Source organism: Elephantulus edwardii, unplaced genomic scaffold (assembly GCF_000299155.1).
Source record: "Elephantulus edwardii isolate Elephantulus edwardi_28Jun2011 unplaced genomic scaffold, EleEdw1.0 scaffold00062, whole genome shotgun sequence".
NCBI lineage: Eukaryota > Metazoa > Chordata > Mammalia > Macroscelidea > Macroscelididae > Elephantulus > Elephantulus edwardii.
This window is the reverse complement of record NW_006399812.1, coordinates 6,542,364-6,549,190: the sequence shown is the minus strand read 5'-3', so window position 1 is coordinate 6,549,190 and position 6,827 is coordinate 6,542,364. Positions and strand designations below refer to the sequence as shown.

Here is a 6,827-nt window from a genome sequence, read left to right as displayed (position 1 = left end):
AGCTCTCTACAGACTGAACACCTCAGTTCCCTACAGACTGAACACCTCAGCTCTCTACAGACTGAACACCTCAGCTCTCTACAGACTGAACACCTCAGCTCCCTACAGACTGAACACTTCAGCTCCCTACAGACTGAACACCTCAGCTCCCTGCAGCTTAGAACATCTCAGTTCCCTGCAGACTGAACACCTCAGCTATCTACAGACTGAACACCTCAGTTCCCTACAGACTCAACACCTCAGTTCCCTACAGACTCAACACCTCAGCTCCTTGCAGCCTGGAACATCAAAGTTCACTTCAGCCTGCAACACCTCAGTGGATTGCAGTATGAAACATCTAAGACCAATTTAGCCTGGAAAATCTTCGTTCACTACAGTAGAAACACTGTTGTCCATGCAGCCTGCTACATCACAGCCCACTGTGGTCTGAAAACCTCAGTTCACTGTAGCCTGAAACATCACAGCCCACACAACACCTCAGCCCACTGCAGCCTGTAATACTACAGCCCATGAAACTGCACATCTCAGTCTTATGCTCTGGTAAGAAGCTGATGGGAGGAGGAAACAAGCAAAGGGCTCTGACTGACAGCACCAATGGTTCTTGAAGATTATTTGTCAGTTTTCAGTTCAGCTTTGGATAGATTTAGTCCAAGGTCTTCCAAGTGCCACCAAGTCTCTGGATCTGTGGAGAGTGATTGTTAAAAATTGTTCTGATGAAATTGAGTATATTTTCTTTGGGATCCACAACACAGAATTTAGAACTGTGACTTTGAAAGGATTTTAACAGGTCTTTCTGCAGGCAGAGCAGGTCAACTGCTAACTGGCCCAGGAGCTGCCTGAGCCATGTCCTTCCTGCAAGGACACAGGCTTGGCTAAGTTATGACATATTAGGAACCCAGACAACATGGGGGTCCAACGCTGCTGCTGAAGGATAAGTATGGCTAACCAATAAGTCAGGAGTTCAAATCCACCAGTTGTTTTCTTGATGATAAATCAATGAAGGAAGTGAAAGTAGAGAAAATGAATCATTACTTCATCGATTCACTCGATTATTGGTTCACAAATATTTCTTGAGCATATATTACCATTTTCTGAATATAAAATAGTAAACAAAGCAAATAAAGTTCTGCCTCCATAGAACTTATTGTAGTTGAAAAATGAGCATAAAAGGATAAATGGATTCATAAAAAACAAAAAGAAAATAATAACGTTACATTCAAATATGGTATCAGCATGGGAGGAAGACTCATCAGCAGCCTGTACTATGCAGATGACTTAACCTTGCTTGCTGAAATGGAGGAGTACCTGAGGCATTTGCTGCATAAAGTCAAGTACTGCAGCCTTCAATATGGATTGAAGCTCAACGTCAAGAAAACAAAGATTCTTACCACTGGGCCAATTGGCAGCATCATGACAGATTGAGAAGAGATTAAGATTGTTAACAACTTCAGCTTGCTTCAACACTTTTCGTATCAGCAGACAGAAAATCAAAAGATGAATAGCATTGGGAAAATCACTGTCAAGAACCTTTCCAGAGTACTGATGAACAATGATGTCAGTCTAGAGACTAAGGTGCACCTGATCCAAGCCATGGTCTTCACAATTACTTGCTATGCATCAGAGAGCTGAACAGTAAATAAGGATGGTAGAAGAAGAATCAATGCCTTTGAGTTGTGGTGCTGGACAAGAGTAATGAACATACCATGGACTACCAAGAGAACAAACGGGTCTGTCCTAGAGAGAGTAAAACCACACTGTTCCTTGGAGAAAAGATTTTGACGCTTCGTCTCACATACTTTGGCCATGTGACCAAGAGGTATTTTGGAGAAGGACATCATTCTTGGAAAGGTGGAGGGACAGTGCACGAGAGGAAGACCAGAAGAGATGGCTTCTGCCAGTAACTGGTGTAACAGGGACAAGTGTGTCAGAGACAGTGAGATTGGCTCAGGATAAGACAGGGTTCAGAGGTATCGTATGGGTTTCTGTGAGTTGCACCTGACTTGATGGCACATAACAACAACATTGTCATTGAGTGAATTCCAATTCATAGTGTCTTTACAGGACAGAATAGACCCATTCCATCATGTTTTCGGTGCTGTAAACCTTTATAAAAACAAGCTGCCTCATCTTTCCCCTGTGGAATGACTGGTGGATTCAAACTGGTCTGTTGAGTTCAATTCATAGCAGCCAGATAGGTCAGGACAGAATTGCCTCATAGGGTTTCCAAGGCCACATATCCCTAAAAAAAAAAAAAATTACCACCTTTCGCTTTGACAGAGCTGCTTAGTGGATTTGAACTGCTGGCCTTTCCATTAGCAAGTGAATCCTTTGACCCTGTACCACCAGGGGTCCTTCTCTCTCAACTACAGAGAATAATGAGTATAAACATATAATTGTTGTTGCTGTATACCATATAGTCAGAACTGACCCATAGCTGACCCCTAGAGGATTTTCAGAGGCAGTTAATCACACTGGAGGAGATTTCTCATGTTTCTTTCGTAAACATATAATGGAAAAAAATCTTGTAGCTTCCAGACTCATCTTGACTCAACTCTTAAAACCAACCAAACACCTTGTAATCAATCAATTGCACTAAGGATGACCCTCCACTGGGGTTCTGAGGCTGTAAATGTGGGTGAGAGGATACTGCTCATTACCTTTTGATCCACTGTCCTTTGACTTTATAGTGCGATATGCAACCAACTACTTTATCAGGGGTTTTTCTTTTACACAAAGAGCCCTCAAAACGATACTTTATCCATAAAACTATGAAAACTGTTAAAAATATTAAAGCAGACACTGCAAGTAGGTATGTTTCAGTGTTTCTCTCAGAGAAGTTTCAAATGCTTGTGCCTTTCAATAGAATTCCCACAGAGCAACACAATGTCCTTGTTTTCCACCTTTATCAACCCAATCATGATCTAAATGCAATTCTGACTAACCTATCTCAGAAGCATTCCCCAGGTCATCTTTCTTAGAACAAAGTCCTTCTGATTTCATCATGAAAAGGACAAGACTGTTGTAATTAGTCAGGGGAGAGCTGGTAATGTGATCGGAGTTGGATTCCCAGGACCTCAGTGAGGCAAGGAGGGGGGATCCATGTGAACCTGCTTGGAGCTATACAGCAGAACAAATGAAAGTTTTGTTATTGGTGTTTTTAACTGCCTTTGTATACGGTACTTGGCTGGGTATATGAGATTGATGCCCTAAGATCAAAGACTAGTCTGTCCTTCAAAAAGCCCCTACTTGGGAGTAAATAAGAAAACGTGCAGTAGCCAAAGACTTCTATTTTGTATTTCCTCTCCCTCTAAGAGATTCTCCTTTTCCTCAATAATTACACAAACGTACAGGAGTAGTTAAGCACCATTTAAAAACTGAAATGGATTTCTGTTTGAGAAGGTTAAAAAGCTGACAAACTAAGTCTTTTGACAACCATTCCTACCTATTGTAACTGTTAGGACTCGGTAGATAAACAGAGGGGGGAGAGAGAAAACACACATTATTGTCCTCACAAACCCCAACATTATACATATATAAATATATTTCTGTCATGTGCATGCACTCATGTGTATGTATATTTATATATAGGTTCACATATGTATATTAATATAAAAGACCTTTCTTTTAATTGGCTCATGCTATTTTTGTTTGTTGTTTTGTGTTATCAAGTCTGACCCACCAGTGGGTTTTCAGAGCAGTAAATCGCACAGAAGACAATTGCTCGTCCTTCTTCTGTGGAGCAGCTGGTGGATTTGAACGGTGTGCCTTTGGGGTTACAGCACGACTTCCTACCACTAGACGACCATACTGCTGTAAGAACTGACAATTTTAAAATGAATAATAGTAGGACAGGCCAGAAAACTAGAAACTCAGGCAGAAGTTAATGCTGGAGTGTGGAGGTAGAATTTCTTCTTCAGAAAGCTTGTTCTTATTAAAAAGTCTTCAAATGAATCGGGAGCGGAAGCGCAGTGGCGAGCACAAGTGGCGGCGCAGCCACAGGGGCTCCCGGCGGGAAAATCAACCGAGCAGAAGAAGCAGCTGTTCAAGCCGCGCCCTGTGCTGAATCAATCGGGAGCGGCGACAGAGGCGCCGGGTGGTCGGGGCTGTGATAGACGAAGGCCTGATCACGCGGCACCACCTCAAGAAGCATTTGTGCCCTGGAGTCGGTTTCCACTGGTAACAAGCCTACTTACAGCGGAGTCAAACCATGTCCTGACCCTCACCATCCTCTCAAACATTGCTATGTTGTAGCCCACTGCCTTCCTCTTTTTTTTCTTCTTTGGTCTTCTGCTTGATCAAGCGTGATGTCCTCCAGGGACTGGTCCCTCCTGAAATCACAGGTCCAAAGTACAAGAGACAGAGTCTTAACATTTTGCTTCTAAGGAGCCTTCAGCTTTATTTCTGCCAAGATAGGGGCATGTCTTTCTACAGTCCAGTTACATATTTCGACACCCTCTGCCAACATCACAATCCGAAGGCATCAGGCTGGTTGGCCTCTCACAGTACTGCTAGTTCACAACTAGCAGTTGTCGGTCCTGGATTCCACTAAACTGGATTCCACAGAAAACTTTTGATTCGCCACATCACAGCTAACACAGTATATTCACATTGTCTTTTATAAGTAAAAGTACTCATAGAGAAATACACACTTAAAGGTTAGATTAATTTTCAAGCACAAAATACACGTGGCATTTTACATAGATGCTTCAAGGCCCTGCAGAAGGAGAGTTTGCATTTCCTCAGTTAGTTTCTATATCTTTTCATTGACTGCTTCATTGTTATGAAAATATGATCAATTATTTAATTTTTACTATACCCTAAAATTTTCACGTTTAGTATTTAACGCTGAGATACTTGTTTAATACTAAACTAGAAGGATGGCAGTTTCCTCAAGTGCTATTTACAGCCTCCAAAAACAGCTGGAAGGCCAGTCATTAGTCGGTTCTGACCTGTAAGCAATGGGAGAAATATCAAATGATGTTAAAGTCTAAAGGTCAGAGAAGCTTAAGTCACAGCCTCAGAACATACACTTTTGTGATTTGAGCCCAAAGATCTTTGCAAAGCCAGGATCACATAGGTGGCCTAATTCACTCCAGTTAACCTGAATTTCTTTGTTCCTATGGAACTCTGGTGGTACCTTGATAAAGGCATTAAGCCTCTAACCAAAAGGTCAGCAGTTCAAACCCACCCGCCACTCCATAAGAGAAAGATGAGGTAATCTGCACCTGTAAAGATCCTAGTCTTGGAAACACTATCGGGCGGCCCTGCTCTGTCTTACAGGATGCAGTGAGTTGAAATCTACTTGATGGTGGTGGATTTGGTTTTTGTAAATAAACCTCCCCTTCAGAGTCACTGTCTGATGCAAGCAATTAAGCGATCAACAACTGACTTAAGTTGATGGCTCAAACCCAGAGAGGCACGTTGAAAGAAACACTACCTGCTTCCAAAAGATTTCAGTCTTGAAAACCCAATGGCATGCAGTTCTCGTAGCTCACGTGGGTTCACCGGGAGTGGAATTGACCCAGTGACAATTGGTTTGAATTTAGGTCCAGTTCCCGTGCCAACATTACCCTGTCAGGGAAAAAGCGGAGGAAGCTCTTCCAGCAAATCCGGCTTGCTGAGAAGGAGAAGGCAGCCATGGAAGTGGAACTCCCCCCAAAGCCATCCAGGACTAATGAACCACAGCCCAAATGCCGAAAGACAAAATCCCCCCAGGAGGTAGACATGGAGGACCTTGAAGATGAGAGCTAAATCTCTCACTCCCTTCTACCAAAAGTTTTCCACTGGCGCCAGCAGGCAGAGTTTCAATGGACTTTGGAGAAAAGCACTGTCCCTTTGCATTCCCCAGATTCCTCTTTCATGATGGCCTGGGCTGACCTCTCCTGGAGGGAGGTTATGGGAGGAAAGAGGGTAGAGAAGAGAGGCTGGAGAGGGAGTTGTCTAGTTGTCAATTCCATTTGCAATAAAGCTCTGGAGTTTTGAATGAAAAAAAAAGTCTTCAAATGATTAAATGAAACTCCACCCACATTATTGATTGTAATCTACTCTGTAGTTATTAAGTATTGTTGTTGTTGTTGTTGTGTGCTGTCAAGTTGGACCCAATCTATATCTGACCTTTCAGTGGGTTTTCAGAGGCAGTTAATCTCATAGGAGGAGATTGCGCATCCTTCTCCCATGGAGCAACTGGTGGGTTTGAACTGTATGCCTTTGGGACTGCAGCCCAGCTTCTTACCACTAGGCTACCAGAGCTCTACAAAATTTCTTCATAGCAACACTTGGATTAATATTTGATTAAATATTTTAATGCTTTAACTATCCTATTGGGTTGTCACTGGTTGGAATGACAATATGTTTGTGGAGCCGAGCCTGCTGTTGTTGTTAGGTGACTTTGAGTTGAAATCTAACTCATAATGGCAGTATAACAACATATTGAAATCTTGTAACATCCTCTCAATTTATGATATGCTCACCGTTGAGGTCACTGTGCCAATTCACCTCCTTGAGGATCTTCCTCTCCTTCACTAACCCTTTACTTTTCTGACTGTGTTCTTCTCCAGGGACTGACCTCTGCAAATAACGTCTTAAAAGTGTGTGAGACTAAGTCTCACATAAAGAGCATTTTGGCTGCACTTCATCCATCAAGGATTTGTTTCTTCTTTTGGCAGTTCATCGTATATTCAGTACTCCTAGCCAATGTCATAATTCAAAGGCATTACCTACTCTCTCATTTTCCTTTTTCTTTTTTACCTTTTTTATTATTATTAATTTTAATAAAAATTTACAGAGAAGAAAAATTCTTTCATTGTTTTACAATCCCTCCCCCCAGG

General features: G+C 42.2%; 1 pseudogene; it reads left to right on the top strand.

The window, feature by feature from the left end:
- LOC102867836 overlaps positions 1 to 5,751 on the top strand; it is a 24,251-nt pseudogene extending 18,500 nt beyond the window's left edge.
- The last annotated feature ends 1,076 nt before the right edge of the window (positions 5,752 to 6,827 follow it).